The sequence below is a fragment of the Monodelphis domestica genome, chromosome 3, assembly GCF_027887165.1.
Source record: "Monodelphis domestica isolate mMonDom1 chromosome 3, mMonDom1.pri, whole genome shotgun sequence".
Classification (NCBI taxonomy): Eukaryota; Metazoa; Chordata; class Mammalia; order Didelphimorphia; family Didelphidae; genus Monodelphis; species Monodelphis domestica.
In genome coordinates this window covers 469,153,875-469,172,510 of record NC_077229.1, presented here as the reverse complement: position 1 = coordinate 469,172,510, position 18,636 = coordinate 469,153,875, and positions in this window count along the sequence as shown.

Here is an 18,636-nt window from a genome sequence, read left to right as displayed (position 1 = left end):
GAGTTATATATAAATTTGCTTATATATGTAAATATATAAATAAATTATAAATGTGCTTTTTAGAAATTGGTAATTATATTTCACTGTAATACTTTTCCTTTCTAATCCAATTTATTGTATTTTGTACATATAAAAATTTTATTCTGAGAAAAATTCATAGGTTTCAACAGATTTCCAAAGGGATCTATGAGACAAATAAGGTTAAGAAACTCTTCTCTAGAGGCTAGTGTGGATAGCTGCCTTAGTTTGGGTAAACTGACTATCTCTAGCCTTCAGTCACTTATTTGCCCTTCTGTGGTATGCTTTGAACACTCTGTGAATCTCTGTAGTTAGATTTTGCATTACACACACACACATGCACAAATATGTGCCTATTTATATATATGCATACATTATTCTTAAGCTAATAAACTGGCCAAAAACAGAGCTTTGACTATTTATAGCTCCTAAAAACAGAATAGTGATTAGCAAGTTCACTAATTTTGTCCATTTTACACACACAGACACATTTCGTATCACACAATTATAAATGGAATTCCATTCCTCATCTAACTAGCTCATTTCTATTTATTAACAGTCCCACATTTTCTGTCTGATGCAGATATATGGTAGTTTCCTCCAAGACTCCTGCTCTTTGTGCTTTCTACAGACTTTCATCCCCAGTGGCCACCTGGTTTATCTTCCTTTTGTTCAGGCTCCAGCTCCCATCTCACTTGGTTCTGAATGGTTTTGCACAAATCAGCACATTCTATTTCTTGCTGAATGCTTCCCTTTTTCCGAGTTACATTTTGTTGTTTTTGTGATCTCATTTATCTTTTCTTTCCTCTCTTCCAATTAACTCCATTGCCTCCTTCATAATGAACTGAAGTGTCCCATCACTACCAACTTCATGTCCCATCGTGATGGCTGCAGGTCTCGAAGGACACTTGAAGATTCTTTCTAGTGAAGTCTTCCAAGTTTACTTGTACTCTGCTTTAAAAACTTAAATGATGGCACTTTCTCTAGTATGGATGTTAGGTTCTTATTGCTTGTTTGTGACCAATGAGGATGTATGAGGCAAAGCTTGATCTTTCCAGAATGGAAAAGGAATTCCAGCACAATATCCAAACTCAAATATAACTATCTAAGGAAAGAGAATGAAGCATATGACTACATAGTACCAGTGAAAAGTAAGGCATAACAGAGAGGAAAACATTTTTATTCCTTATTGGATTCGAAGGTTATATGTCTTTAGTTTTATTTATTTTTTTAAATCCTTCCCTTCCCTTTTAGAATTGATACTGTGTATTGGTTCCAAGGCAAGAAGCATGATCAGGTCCAGGCAATGGGGGTTAAGTGATTCATCCAGGGTCACACAGGTAGGAAGTATTTGAGGTCCTCTCATGACTAGGCCTGACTCAATCTACTGAGCCACCTAGCTGTCCCATGTCCTTATTTTTAAGCAAGTGTTTTCCAGTGTGCCACCTTTTCTAGAGGGAAATGTTTTCCTGTTATCTGAGGTATCCCAGAGCGGGATAAGGAAATGAGTGAAGTCTGGGTAATTAGTCTAGTTGAGTCAGGACTGTTGGCATCCAGACTGTCCTCTAAAGTAAGCCAAAAGGAAATAGAGTTTCTGGCATGAACCTTCTTCCAATTATCCTGAAGATAGTCAGTCACCTGGGTGAGGCTGCTAGGTAGCACAGGAGGATTTGGGTTCAAATGCAACCACAGACACTTCCTAGTTATGTGATCCTGTGCAATTCACTTAGCCCCAGTTAATTCATAGTACTCACTTGCCTTTTGTCTTAGAATTACTTCTAAGACAGAAGTTTAAAAAAAAGTCACCTGGGTAGCCATGGCTACTTTCAAGATAAACACATAACAAACTAGAAACAGACTATCACTTTATCCGAAAAGCCTCACTGACTTATTTAATTCTCCAGTTGAATTCTCTTCCGAGAGAAGAAAAAAGTACAAGAAATCGGATGTCCATAACCTGAAGACTAGTCATTCTCCTGGCAAGGTAGTCAAAGACTGGGGCTCTTTACCAACAACAACCCCACAGATTTATATGTAGCGACAGACTCCAAATACAGAAAGAGGGGTCATCTACTAGCAAGTGTGTATGACTTGGAAGGAGGCAGGCAGAATGGACAGCTTTAGCCTCTTTTCACTCTACCCAACTCCAAGGGAGATTTTCATTCTTTCGAGGAGGAGGGCAAGCATGAGGTTGTGGTTAGAGGTAATTCTACTGTCCTCAGGAAGCACCACTCAAAGTATCTGCTCCCTTAAATAATGTTAATCTGGGTCAGTGATGGTGAACCTATGGCATCAGTGCCAAAGATGGCTTGCAGAGTACTCTCTGTAGGCATGTGGCCACTCCCCCCCCCTATTATTCCTACCCCTCCCCCCACCCCTCCACCAGAGTTCATTACTAGAAAGGCAGAGGAACTTGTGTGGACCTACTCCTTTCCCTCTCTCTACCACACCTGATGACATTTTTTTACATTACTCGCCCCTCTGCCCAGCAGCCCAATGGGAGCTCACAGTGGGTAAGAACAGCTCACAGGCAGGAGAACTAGAGCTGAGCAGAGCCCTTGGGCCTCTCCCCCTCTCTATACTCATTGAGGACATTCCTCACTTTACCCACCCTTCTACCCAGCAGTCCAACAGGAAAGCTTTCTCCCTCCCCTGTGTGGAGTAAAGGGGGTGGGGTGTGCTTGGTACTCAATGGGATAGGGGCAGGGTCCAGCACTCCATCTCTAAAAGATTTGCTATCTGTGATCTGGGTCATATAATCAGGTCCCATTTAACTTCCGATTGCCTTGTTAAATTTTGGAGGAAGGGGGATCCCAAACTCTACATCTAAGATTTGACCACTTTCTCATCAAATACCAATTCCTCAAACTCACATATTTGTTATAGCAACACAGAAACATCAGAGAAGGTATATAAAGGAGAATATATACTCAATAACACAGAATGAAGAAGCTCTCCCAATGAGAGAGAGATAATTCAACTCAACTGAGTGTCCTTGATCTTGCTCAAGGGGAATTTCCTCAAAGTTTCTAGAAGAGTAGCCTGGAAATAGGTTCAAGAAGAGGACTGCCAGCTCCTCTCACGTTTTCCCAGAATCTTTTCCTTTTGCCAACCTCAAGTGGGATTGGCTTTTTCCATTTTTTCTCCAGAAACTAGAAGTTGCAAGTGCCCAAAGAAACTTGTTTGAAGAGTTGCAAAGGAGGCTTTAAGCTTGATGAATCCCCAAAGGAGGATTATTCACTTTGAAGAGTACTAAAGGAGACTGAAGAAGGTCAGAACTTTCTCCTGTCTTGCCAGCTCTGCTTAGCTCCTCACACAGTTCAGGGCAGGGCATTCACGTTCATCAGCAAGGAGAGAAATCCAAGATTACACTCACACACTTGAAGGTTTATGAAGTGTTTTCTACATGTATATGTAGACCGTAATATTAGTATTATTATTATCCTCATTTGACAGATTAGGAAATGGAAGCATAGAGATGAAACAACTTACAGAAGTAGGTATCAGAGCTAGGATGTAAACTAGAATAAGTTGATTCTAAACCCAACACCCCTTCCACTATTTTATATTGTTTTTTATGATAGTTCTAGAGATCACTTGCTTTCAATATTTCCCCTCTCTAATCTATCCTCTAAACAGCTGCCAAAATAAATTTCCTTAGGCACAAGTTTGAGCTTAGTCACTCTGCTAGAAAACCTTCAGAGGCTCCCTATTGCTCATAATACACAATACATATTCTCCAGTCTGGCATTTTGCACCATCTAGTTTCAAGCTCTCTTTCCATACTGATTTCATTTTACTTCCTTTCATGCATTTTGTGTTCCAGGCATACATACTGGGTTATTTATTTGTTCTCCATGATAGAGATGTTACTTTCCACCTGCTGAAATATATTCCTTATTAATCTTCACCTTTCAAAATTCTTCTATCAAGTCTTGGCTCAGGCACTATCTCCAATGTGGATTTTTTACTGATGCCTTTACCCAAAAATGGTCATTCTCTCCTCAGTTTTCCTTGAGTAATTTGTCCAAATTTTCCTTTTCCTACTATCTCACTCTAGATTGTATCATAGTGAATTTTATATAAATCATGAAAAAAGTGCTTGACTGAGTCAGGATGACCTTGGTTCAAACCCTGTCTTTGATACTTACTACATGACCAGGTACAAATCTCTTAACCTCTTTGAACTTCAGTTTTCTCAGATGTAAAATGACTAGATGGCATCTCAGGTTTCTCTTAGCTGTACATCTATGAACTAATGATTTTATCCTCTAATAAACTATAATGTCTTTGAGGTCAGAGATTGTATCATTTTGTAATCTTTGTATCTCTAGTGTCTATCTTGGACAACTGTATGTGATAGGCACTTAAGAGCTAGAAGGGAACTTGATCAATCAGTAAATGCATAAATATTTGTTAAGAGCCTACTGTGTGCCAGGAATTATGTTAAACACTGGGGCTACAAAAAAAAGAGGCAAATGACAGTCCCTGCCCTCAAGCATCTTATAATCTAATGGATCTCAGAGGTCATTTAATTCATTTTACAGATGAGCAAACTGAGGCCAATAAATAGTTTAGGTGAAGGCTCAATCCCAATCCTTTTGTTTCTATGCAGCACTCTTTCTTTAGTGTCAGGCCAAACTGAATGGTGATTGGATGCTGGAGTACTAGTGAAAGATTCTTGATTCCTTCCTCTAATTCACAATCAAAGTCAGTCAAGGTATAGTTTGAGACTTCTTTTGGGCAGGGGAGATCAGCTTATAACAAAATAATGATTATTTGGCTACTTTGTTTCAATGAGTTCTGTTGGTAAAGAGACAAACTGGCACAATGGGTGCATCCACTGAAGATGGAGGCCACATAGCAGTATCACTTCACACTGAACTCTTTTAGAATTTTATTAAAGAATAATCTCAATTTTCAGTCTTGGGATCCATAGTCCTTTTTTTTCAGTCTTCTATTTAAGACCCAAATAGAATATTCAAGTTCCTCCATAGTTGTAAAATTGGAAAAGAATGAGCAATAGAGTTACAAAACTAAAACAAAGATATATTTATCAAATAACAAAATACTTTCCAGATTCTAAAAAGGGATATAGAGATTTGCTATCTTTCCCAACCAAGGACCTACATTGTTATCTGTTGTTACTCTTTGATCTTCCTGATTTGTTGTTGGAAAATAAGGCAGGAACCATGAAGAAGTAATATAAGAGATTTGTATTGGATACTATGGTTCTCAAATACTCAAATCTGTAATTTCATAGATTGTAAATTAACGCTGAAATAATACAGATCTAACTGACCCATACTTGTCCATCCTCTCATCCTCCCATAAGTTTACCACAAGGGTTCCATTCAACATGCTGGGAGTGTTCCTTAAGTTCTCTTGACATTATAATGAAGAATACCAATGGTCTATGTAGGCTGTCACCCTGTCATGTGACAGGCATATCTTTTTATTTTAAAAATTCAATTCAATTAATTTTTATTCATTTAATTTAAAAAAACCCTTACTTCTGTCTTAGAATCAATACATAGTAATGTATTAATGTATTGATTCTATCAATACCATATATTGATTCTATCAATACTATGTATTGATTCTAAGACAGAAGAGGGCAAGGAGTAGGCAATGGAAGTTAGGTGACTTGTCTAGGGTCACATGGCTAGGAAGTATCTGAGACCAGATTTGAACCCAGGTCCTCTCAACTCTACACCTGGTGCCCTATCCCACTGTACCACTTAGCTGTCCCTTATATATATATATATATATATATATATATATATATATATATGTATATATATATATATATATATATATTCTTTCTAGATTGTCCATCCAACTACATATTATAATCTAGACAACAGCAATTCTTTATCTCCTTACTTTTCATTGTATAGGTAGTCCATATTATTTTATATAGATATATTCTAGGGTTTGATCTAATTAACTAAACTTATAAACAGGGTCTTGAAGCCATTGCCAGCTACAAGGAATCTCTCTTCACGTTAGATACAATGATGCTTTTCTTTAATATGACAAAAGGCTCCCTCCATGCCAAGGAATGAGACATGACTGATATAAATACTCTCCTTAAATGGAGGTGATAGGAGGAACTATAAAATCAAGGGGATGATTCCCTTTTGATGGTAGCTTCCATGGGGTCTGGGCATTAAAGTTATCTTAGTGTCCTCCCACATTTCAGAATCCCAAATGACTCCTAGAGGAACAGAAATGACCTTGAATGGATGCTGGTCCCCTTTGCTTCAGATCTGATGGATACACCCACACACCCACACACTGGTAGTGGGACTCAATTCTCGATGATCCTTAGTTTTCTGGTTGAGCAATGTTGTAGCATTTTGCTTTGGACTCTTCTCTTGGGCCAGGGGACAGGAATAATTAAGTTCTGTGCAATGTTGTGGTTTGGATTGTGCAGTCCAACTTGAGCCTGGTGGCTGATAGAGAAGGAGAGAGGATGCTAAATGAGTTTTTCAGGAATCAGTCTTTTAGTTCATCAAGTTATTACCTTATTAGGGATCTTGGGGAAGAGAGAGTTGAAACTGCTTGTGTATAATTCCCATTTTTGGAGAAGTTTGAAAAATCGTGCTCATCTAATCCTTTATCTGAAGCTTACATACTATTGGAAGAATGCAACTTATAAAAGGGAGGTGAAAAATGTTGTAGTAGAGAGAGGAGTGGCAAAATCCCAAGTATTAGAAGTAAGCTGAGAGAAATAACACATGATCATTCCTGGCCTTTCCCCAAAATGGAGGCCGTGGGAGTTACTTACCAATGGAACACAAAAATAATGGTCACTTACCTATACCACTTCTGTTTTTCAATATTTCATTGATTAATGATATATGTGGAAGCTTTTAATTTGTTTGACACAATATTTCTTGTATATAGAATGAAAAAGCTGTCTATCTTTTTTTGCACAGTTAAGGTCTGCATATTTTCTGTCTCATTCTGTTATTTTCCTTTTCACTTTTGTTCTTTATATCTTCATCTTCCAAAATGATGCTTCAGTGGAAACAGAAGATTTAAAAATCATTTAGACAAATAAATCTTTAAAAAATGTTTTCGCCCTCCTTGTTCAAGATACTCTAAAGTGTAGAAGTCGCAAATGACCTTCTGATACCTTGGTCACTGGGACAAAATCCCTGACATTTCTGCCAAAGGGAAAGTACAATTTTCCTGGAATTTAGCTTGGTTGATCAATAAACAAACACCTAAATGAATAAATAAATGTACAAATGAATGAATAAATAAATGAATGTGTAACTACATAAATGATGAATGAACAAATAAATGATTAAATTTTCAAAATGATATTCCATTTTTGTTTTTATCCAATGAGAAAGTCTTCTGGGGTGAGTAAACTTGTTAGTATCTTAAAGTCTTTCAGTGACCTGTTGAACAAAGACAAAAGGCTGAATGAATTAAGCCAGAGAACCCATTAATTTAATTCTAAATTGATCAAATGTGTTTATCATTCAATGAGATCTGGTTTTATGAGTAGGAAGAATAAGTGCCCACTTAAATTTAACAATTTGAGAGGCCCCTGAATAGGATTCTCTACCTTTAAATATTTTCCTAATTAATTTGGTGACCTAAATTTTGGTCATAGGGTCATTCCTTTTAATCTTGTTCATTCAGTATTTTTTACATATAATCAATTCTTTCTAGAACACTACCATAATATAATAATCCCTATGTTCCTATATCTATCTGAACTCTTTAAGGGTAACATGTTTCTTTTGATTTTATTAATGATATTTATTATTGACATAGAGCTCTTAGCATATCTACTTCATGGAGAACTGTCCAGTTAATGTTTGCTCATTCAATAAACATTTCTTGACTCTTCTGTGATGTGTAAGACACTATATGAGGTGATAAATGGTACTCACATTTTCTCTTCTTATAGAAACCTCTTTCTAGTCTTATGTTACAAAAAAACATGGAGTTGTAAAGCTTTATCCCCTGCTGGTTGGCATTTGTTTCCAAGGAAAGGACTTTCAAATGCATGTATGTGTTTGTACTTAAAAAAAAAAAAAGCTCTCAAAAATCACACTTTCATTTCAGCATGAATTGTGTGCTTTGAAACAAAGCTTTAGGGGAGTATAAACACGAAACAAAAATGTTTTCTTGGATATTGGTGTGTATTGAAGAGAAAGATGGAGAACCAAATCCTCATTCATGTTCCTTTTTCTGTCATAGTTTGCAAAGAGGTAGAGTTTTATGAGTAGGGAGAATATGTGGCCACTTAAATAGAACAATTTGGGAGGTCTCTGCATAGGATTCCCTACCCTTAAATGTCTTGCCAACTAATTTGTCCCAGTCCCCTAAATCCTGGGTTTAGGGGTTCATTCCTTTTAATCTTGTTGATTTAATATCTTTCACATACAATCAGTTCTTTCCACAACACTGCCACAGTCTTAGTTTGGGCCCTTAATACCAATCATCTAGGCTTCTTTCCCTTCTCTAATTTGCCTTTTACACAGATGCCAAAATAATCTTCCCAAAGAACTCTGCTGATTTCAATTTTCTGCTTCAAGATTTTTGTTTCATGCCCATTGTCCAGTAAATGAAATATGAACTATACAGTCTCTAGACTACCTGTCTAGCCCTATTTCACTTTACTCCCATTATGCACTCTGTATTCGAAGCAACATGAGTTTCCTGTAATTTCTGGACCTCATCTTGCCTTTGAGCATCTGCACAGATCATTTTCTATGCTTAGAATGGACTCTTCCATCTCACCTCCATCTATTGAAATCCTTTTCTTCAAGGACTCAGGACTCACTTCCTCTAGAAGCCTTCTCTGATATACAGCATCATAGGAATTCAGAGATATCTTCACAAGTCAAAAAGCACGATCTATAACTGTCAGGAATTCTCTTCATCTTCAATCTTTTCTTTTTATATTAAAAAAATTTAAAACTCTTACCTTCCATCTTAAAATCAATACTGTAAATTGGTTTTAAGGCCAAAGAGGCATAAGGGCTAGGCAATGGGGGTTGTGATTTGCCCAGGGTCATACAGACAGGAAGTGTCTGAGGTCAAATTTGAACCCAGGACCTCCCATTTTTAGACCTGACTCTCAATTCACTAAGTCACCGAGCTGCTCCCTCTTTTTATACTTTTCCCATCTCTTGTGCTATTACTCTCTAGAGTTCTTGTGCTAAACCAAGTTTTTCCAGAAGACCCTGGATCTCTGTCCAGTACTGACTGATATTTCTCTGATGTCCCTTGACACAATGGCTCTGAAAGAGATTTTGGCGTACTCCTTGGTCCCCACTGCCATTTCCAACCAGCAGTTTCTCTTCCTCTGAATTTATTTCATTCATTTATAGATTCTTATTACTTTACTGGCCTCCAGTTTAATCTTGTGCCTTTACCAAATGGTTCAGAATCTGGCTTCTAGTTTTCATATTTCACCAAATGCCTTCCTTCATATTTGTGGACTTCAAACTACAAGACACCATCCGCTGAAATGTTCTGGTTTCTCAGTTCATCAAACTCCCCAACTTCCCTGATTGACAGCTTCTCTCTACTTCAGCCATATGTTCAACTGCCACCTATAACTAGCTATGATTTGGAACTTTGAGATTCCTTCTGGCCCTAATCTCTTTATCTAGTCCTCCTTCTGCTTTATCGTTCCTAAAATTATTCTTATCCTCACTACAACCTTCACTTACACTTTTTCCCCCGTTCTCATTTTCTGTTAATCCTAATCTGACCACATTTGCTTCTTTTCACTGATTTAATCCTACACTGGAGCAGTTTAACTACATTATATTTTACCCCTGACTTAATTATTCTTCTTGTCCTGCTGATATGCATATCCTGACAAAACTCATCTTGGGGTCACCCCCACTATCTTCCTTCTTATCTTTCTGAATAGCAAATATTTTTGGAAGAAGTTATGCCACCGTATTCACTGAAGCTACCAGAAATTCAGGTTTATTGTTGATTTGTCAACTCTTTGGGGCCCCATTTGGGGGTTTCTTGGCAAATACACTGTAGCAGTTTGTCATTTCCTTCTCCAGCTCATTTTACAGGTGAGGAAACTGAGGCAAACAGAGATCAGTGACTTGTTCAGGATCATACAACCAGTAAATGTCTACATTTAGATTCGAACTCATATCTTCCAGACTCCAACACCCCAAGTCTGGCACTCGGCACTCTATCAACAACTATACCAACTAACTGCCCTGAAATTCAGTCCTGATTGGACCCTTGTTGCTAGATTGCTAGAACTTTCATTCTTCCTCAGTTGACTATTTCATTTTGCTTAGAAATTGTTTCAGGCCTTCTCTTTTCTCCTCAAATCCTTATCTCCACCCCCACCCCACTATATCTCTTTCAGCAAATGTTATCTTCTGCCTTACCAATGATAAAAATAGATGCCATCTGCCAATGAGTTCCTTCTTCCTTCTTCCATATCTCATATCCTTTCTACCTCTTCCCTTATTCTCTTATTCCTTTAATTCTGTCTTGGAGGAAACAGAAGCTTTTATTGCCAAGGGCAACCACTTTCCCCAGAGCACTTTATCTTTATCTCTTCCATATCCTCCAGGGGCTTGTTCTATCAATCATATTCATTCTCTTTCATTTTTTCCTTCTATATCTACTTGTCAATTTGTTCTTTCTCCAATGCTGATAAATAAGTTCAGGTCTATCCTGTTTAAAAAACCTTCACATTACAGGTTCATTTCTCCAGCCTATCAAGAACGAATAAAAAAGCATTCATTCAGAACTTACCATGTGCCAAGTATCTTGTTAAGTGCCTCATGATAATAATAGAAAAATCTAGACAGTCTTTCCTCTCAAGGAGCTTACCCTTTAATTGTGGGGGAGATAGAACAGAAAAGAGTTTAGCTGTAGGACAAATAGAAGGGCCTGGAAACCTTAAGGGTGGTGTAGTAGGGTGGAAGGCAAAGTCATCTTCTAATACATTCCCCAACCCCTTTCCCCCTATTCACTCCTAGAAAGTCATGTGAATCTATTTCCTTTATTTCCTTATTTCCCACTAACTTTCCAATACTCCAAAATCTATCTTCTGACCTCACCACTCTAGTGCAACTACCCCCCCCCCCAAAGTTAATAATAGTCTCTTAACCACTAAATCAAATAGCAGAACTAGTGGTGCCATTGTGAATTGGAAGATCCCAAATCTGTGAATCCAAAGGATAGGAGTTTGATTTCCTCTTCTATCCTATACTAGCTATATGACTGTTGACAAGAAAGTTAGAGGTGCTTCATGTCATCAAAGTGAAGGAGAGTGAGAACTGAATGTTGATCCAGGAGCTGAGCTTGAATGCTTTCTGTCAATGGATGATCTTGAGGAAGATATTTACATTCCCTAGGCTTCAGTTGGAATAAATGACTTCTAAGGTCTCTTCTTAATCCTTTACCATCTGGCTTCTTACTTCACCATTCAAATGAAACTTCCTTCCTAAATTATTAATGATCTCTTTGATCACTTCAATGGTCTTTTTTAAATCCCCAACACCAATGACCTTCTTCAAACTACAGTATTTGCCAACTACCCTCTCATGCTGTGTATTATCTCCTCTCTAAATATTCTGGTTCACTACATTCCTTTCTGATCATACTTAGTTCCTCTCATTGATTGACTATCCATGTCCCTGCCATTAACTGAATATATTTCCAGGTTCAATCTAAGTCCATTTTTTTCCCCTTTTCATTCTACATAACCTCATTAGCTACTAGAGATTAAATTTTCATCTCTATACAGATATCTTCCAAATTTATATATAATCCTAGTCTCTTTCCTGAACTCAAGTCCTGTTTCATGAACTGCCTATTAGACATTAAACTAGATGACATGTAGGCACATAAGACCCAACATTATCTAAAGCAACATTTTCTTTTTCACAAAACGTGCTTCTCTTCAGAACTTTCCAATTTTAATTGAGAGCATTATTGTTTCTCCAGTCAAGTTCTCAACATCATTCATCCCAGATATCCAATCAGAAAAGCAACAAGCAGTTTAAATGTGTTTATTATTTTTCAGGCACTGTGCTGATTCCTAGATACAAATACAAGCAGAAAGAAAGACATTCCTTCCTACAAGGAGCTTATATCCAAATGGGAAAAGATTTGAAAAGATGAGAAAAGGGTGTGTGTGTGTGTGTGTGTGTGTGTGTGTGTGTGTGAAGATGCCTGTGAGGGATACAAAGTCTAGAAAAAATAAGCAGAATTGAGAAGGGAGTGAAGGTTGACTACTTGGGTCCCTTCCCAAAATGGAGACCCTCAGGGTCTCTTATTAATAGAAGGAGGAGACTGGTGTGGTAGATTTGATGTGCCAGGATGAAAAGACCCCAAAGAAAAATGGATATTCCAGAGTGAGGAGGCCTGAGGGAAATTTCAGGCTGAGACAGCTGAAGCATGGTGTTAAAAGTTCAGAAAATCAGAAACAAAGCCAAGATGGTTGGCCAGATTATTATTTTTGCCTCCATAATATCTTTTAACTCCCACTGCTATCCTCATAACCTCTCACCTAAGTTATTGCAATAACCTCTTATTCTATATTCTTGCCTTATTCTCTTTTCCATCCGTCTGCCTTTCACTTAGTTGTTTAAGTGATTTATCTAGACTCACGTTTGATCATGCCACCCCTCCTTTGATCAGGAAATTTTGGAGTATTCCTATTGTTTTTAGGATCAAATATAAATTCTTCTGACATTTAAGTTTCTTCACAACATAGCCCCTTCATACTTTTCTAGTTTTCTTTTTTTTTTAAAACTCTTACCTTCTGTTTTAGAATCAAAACTGTGTGTTGTAAGGCAGAGGAATGGTAAGGGATAGGCATTGGGGGTTAAGTGAGTTGTCCAGGATAACACAGCTTGGAAATACCTGAGACCAGATTTGAATCTAGGACCTTCAGTCTCTAGGCTTGGTGCTCTATCCACTGACCACCTACCTACATCCCCTTTCTAGTTTTCTTAAATATTACCCTTCTCTTTGCATATTACAGTCCAGCCATACTATTCCTCACACACAATACTCCATCTCCTATCTTGATATGTCTAGAATTCATTCTCCTTACTTCTACCTCTTGTAATTTCTGGTTTCTTTTCTTTCATCCTCCTCCTAGTCATCCCTATATATTACCTCAAAGTCTCCCTGACTCTCTTTTCTCCTTGACATCTCATATCCAAAAAATTGCAGTCTTATCAATATGACTGCTATACCCTATAGCATCTCTTTTAAAATGTATTTTTTTATTTTTTTTTTTACCAATTACATGTAATAACAAATTTACACATACGTTTTCCCAAGTTATATGATAGAACTCATCTCCCATTCTCTCTTTCCTTCCCCCTTCCAGTGCTGGCAGATGATTTGATCTGGGTTCTACTTGTATTATCATACAAAACATATTTACATATTGTTCATTTTTGTAAGTGGACAATCTTATAAAACCAAAACCCCAAAACATAAACCCAAATAAACAAGTGAAAAATCATATGCTTTCATCTGCATTCCAACTCCAACAGGTATTTCTCTGGAGGTGGATAGCATTCTTTGTCATAAGTTCCTCAGAATTGTTCTTTGTAAAAATTGTAGTTTTTAAAAATGTATCTAATTTATTATCTTTTCCACAGTATAGAGTTTCACAAACTAAATATCCTTTGTGGTTATTCAAAGTCTGTAAACAAGTGCTAAGTCTATCAAAGTTTATTATTCCACGATATTGTTGTTATTGTGTATAATGTTTTACTGGTTCTGCTTATTTCACTCTGCGTCAGTTCATGAAAGCCTTTCCAGCTCTTTCAGAAATTATCCTGTTCATTATTCCTTACACCTCAATAGTATTCCATTATCATCATATATCACACATTTCTTTTATCCACTTTTTTGTTTCCACTCAAATGGTCACTCATCCTATCTATCCTAATTTAAGCTCTCAGGCTCTTATTATTTCTCTCCTCTTAAATGGTTTTCCCATTTTCAGTCTTTTTCCATTCTGACAACCCTATACACAGCTACCAGAATAATCTTCCTAAACAACAGATTAGGCAAATTTATCCCCTTGGTAAAAAATTTTCAGTAGTCCCTCATTTTCTATATTATAAACTACAAGCACCGTAACCTGGTTTGTAAGACCCTCTAAAATCTATCACTTTAATCTCCAGCCTTTTTTCATGATGTTTGTGGTTCAGTCATTTCAACAATGTCCAACTCCCCAAGACCGGATTTGGTATTTTCTTGGTAAAGATACTGGAGTGATTTGATATTTCCTTCTCTAACTCATTTTACAGATGAGGAATTATCAGGCAAACGGGTTAAATGACTTGGTTGTGGTCTCACTGTTATTAAGTGTCTGAAACCAGATTTGAACTAAAAAAGACGAGTCTTTGTGATTCCAGGCCTGGCATTCTATTCACTATGCCACCTAACTGCCCGTATTTCATGATACTTCCTTCATTAACTTATTTAAACCAGATTGGACCACTAGCTATTTCTCAAATAATATACTCTGTTTTTCATCCCTTTGCATTTGTGTAAGCCAACTCCCATGCCCAGAATATTCCTTCCTTCCTCATCTCTAGTTCTTAGAATCCCATTCTGAACAACTCACTATGAAGAGCAAAAATGAGTATCTTTTAAGGCCTGAGCCTTTATAGGTCATTTCCCTCATTATGTGAGTCTTCCTTTGGAAGTTACTCTTGTTGCCCCATCATCCATAATGCCTTTCCTGTTCTGTAATTGTTAATACTTTCTTTCAAATATAGGATACTTATGCCAATGTAAGATAAGAGGTCTGCATGGATTCTCTAAATGTATAGAGGTGCTCCTAAATGGCATGGTTCCATTTCTTTAGAATCTGACTCAAGAGAGGGTGTAATTTCTACCCTGAGGGATGCAGGACAAGAGTCATGTTTGCACACTTGCTCCTTCCTCCCCCATCTCCAAAAGAGTCATTGGGCTAGAATTATAGCTCTCTTCTCCCTCAAATACCTCTGCTCTCTTTAGGGATACAAATGTAGTTCAGAGAGAAAGCTACTTCTCTGATTCCTCAAAAGGAAAAGTATAACCATTAGTTCATACTCAACAGTTTAGTGCCTTTTTACCAAACACTGGCTATACAAATGACTATCATGAATAGCAATAGCAAGTAAACCAATTTACCCAAATAAACAGCAAAGAAGTTATATAGATTATAACATACCAAAGTATATAAAAGAATGAATGAGCTCTTAAACTAAGAGTGCGATACGATTCCCACCTTAAACAAAGAGAGAGAGAGTTCAACCTTTCTTGGGCCTGAAAGGTGAGAAAGAAAACTATCTGACTTTGATCTTTTAAAAACTTTATTAAAAGAAAAAACCCAAAGGAGTTCCCTAGCAGAAATTAACTAAACCTCCTCCCTCCTTCACTCCCTCCCCCCTACTCTGAATCTTCTCAGATTCAAAGTTCCTTCCTAGGTGTGTGTGAGGTACTTATATAGACCAATCCCGCGCCTAGAAAGTAGGGGTGTGTGGCCCCTCCCTAGCACAGGATTGGTCCAATTCAAGACCAATCACAGACCAGGAAGTAGGAAGGAGGAAGTCCTGTGGTACTCCCCTGGCCACAGTATTTTAAAACCCACGCTGCTAAGCAGGTCAGTTTTATAGTTTTTAGAGAGGCAAGCTGGAAATCAAGGACATATTGAGGAGCTGGCTTCTTCTCCATGGCTTCAGCTTCCCTCTCCACATATATCCCCCTAGAAAAGTCTCTGGAAACACGTGTCTCCTTCCAGAAACTCTTGCACAAAATTGTTCTTTTATGCAGATATTCATTTTCACCTCAGTGGTGACTCCCCCAATGGGGAGTGATGCATTCTTCTGCATACAGAGTTGCATGCAAAATGCTCCGGACTGGCTTGAAAACTGATTTATGACAGTTTCACTTCTTTTTTATTTGTTTGCATACATGTTGTCTCCCTTAGTAGGAGAGCTGAGATTGTTTAAATTTTGGTTTTGATTTGTTGGAGTCTCGCACAATACCTGGTACATAGCAAGGGCTTAAATAATGTTTGTGGAATTTATTTTAATATTACCATCAAGTAGTTATCAACCCTTTGATTGAATGAGGCAGCCCATTTTTATTTCTTAGTAGCTCTACTTGTTTAGAAAGGTTTTCCTTATATCAAATCTAAATCTACTTCTTTACAATTTCTTTACATGATGCCAAGTTCTACCCTTTGGGTCCAAGCAAGGCAAGCCAAATACCCTTTTCATCTGTAGGACTTTCAAATACTTTAATAGAGTTGTTATGTTCCTGCTCAGTCTTCTCTTCAGGTTAATGTACCCAGTTCCTTCAACTGGTTCTCATATATGAGAGGCAAATATGATTTCTCTTTCCTCAATATTTCTCATTCCCCTTTGACATATCAGCAAGTCAGAGAACCAAATCCATGGTGGAATGGATTCTTTTTGGGCTCTGTTCTGTTTTTTGTTTGGGCAACTAAGAGTCTGATAAGAAAATGTGAAATATTTGAAATTGAGTGATGTCATTATTTCACTTTTTTATTTTATTCAAACTAGATCTTCAATTTTTTTTACAATCTTACATGAAAAATAAGTGGAAGACAGTCACCAGAAAAATCTTCCCTATTGAAATTGGCTAAATAGTCCTATGCTTTGTTCCAAAGGCAATTGGTAGAGAAGGTAGTGGTCTATGTGGTTGCAAAAAATGTCTGAAACTTCCAATGTGAGCTCCTTCCCTAACAAACACAATCAAAACATAACATGCACTTCCTAGCAAGTTAGCCAAGGTAAGTTCTCTTCTCTCTCTTTTTAAAATATGTTAAATTTGTGTTTTTATTTAAGTTTTATTGATGTGCTTTATTTTTTACATTATATACATTTATAGATTACTCCCGTTTCATAAGAGGTTTCTTGCAACAAAATTAAAAATGAAGTTAAATTAATAATATAATGATCTCAATGGAAAGTGAATGCAACTATCCAAATCTCCTTATTAAAAAAATAAAAATTTATTTTCTCTTCCTTTAGCCATATACTTCATTTAAAAAACCAACAGGGGCAGCTGGGTGGTTCAGTGGATTGAGAGCCAGACCTAGAGATGGGAGGTCCTGGGTTCAAATGTGGCCTCAGATACTTCCCATCTATGTGACCCTGGGCAAGTCACTTCACCCCCATTGCCTAGCCCTTATCATCTTCTGCCTTGGAGCCAATACACAGTATTGACTCCAAGATGGAAGGTAAGAGTTTGAAATAAAAAAAAAATTAAAAAAAACCCAACAAATTTCTTGTACCTCAAGACTTTGTATAAATGTGAATACATAAGTGTATGTCTCATTCTGCACCTTAAATCCATGACTCTTTGTAAAGGACTGAATTTTATATCATGAACAATTGTATTGATTATATTCTTAAAGCTTTTCAAGTTGTTTCACATTATCTCCTAAACATGTATTTCACTCTTCTGTAACTTCTCTTTCTTTTTAAACCTATCCCCAGTGCCTAATTTAACCTAATATGACCAGTATAAAAATAACCCAAAGCCCTGTGTAGTGGAAAAGCTGGTTCAAGACTCACTTCTGACTCATCATACTAGCTAACTTCTCAGTGTTCTAGGTAACTCTTTGAGACTCTAAATTGCAGAGTAGTTGCTGATCTGCATTAATAGGAAGGAATTTTCTTTCTTGAAGTTCCATACCAGTGAAACCGCTCATCCTGTCCCTTGCCTTAAAAGCACTGCTGATACACAGTGGATACATATGGCATGCATGTGATTTTTTTGGGCCAAGAACCTAGCTTAGGGTGGTTTTGGGTGCCTGTTATCTTTCAGACCATCCTGGACTCCAGAATTCACAATTTGCCAAATTAAAATAATCACCAATACCAAAATTAAATTTATTCCCACAAATATTTATTAAGTATATACAGTGTACAATGTTCTGTGATAGAACTTGGGGATACAAACAGATGAACAAAAATAGCATGCTTTCAAGGGGCCACGTTTTATAAATAGAGAAATTAATCCAAAATAATTTGGACAGCTTACTGGGAAGCCCTAAGGGGGATCTGGAAGAGTTTCCTATTGAAGGTTAGACCTGAACTGAGCCTTGAAAGAAGCTAAAAATTCTAAGAGGTGGAGATGAGGAAGAACGGCCTGCAAGGCATTGGGGAAAACTCATCAGATACCCATCCGATTGCCTAATATTTTTTCTTTGTACTGAATGCCTGGGACAGCCAGATGGTATAGTGGATAGAGTACCTGGCTTGTAATCAGGAAGATCCAAATTCAAATCCAGCCACTTACTAGCTTGGATAACTCTATTCCTCTTTGCCTCATTTCCTCATTTTAAAAAACAGAGGCACACTGGAGAAAGAAATGGCAAACCATTTTAGGGTTTTTGCCTAGAAAATCCAAATAGGGTCCCCAAGATTAGAAAACGACTGAACAACAATTCAAAGCCTAGAAAATAGGTTCATTTCTTGCCTTTTGGATTATCAAATTGTGAGCTTAATAATGTTAGCTCACATTTATATAGTGCTGAAGTTGTAAGTACAAATAATCAAATTTAAAAAATTACAACCTTTTTTTCCTATTATTGTAAATGGTGTT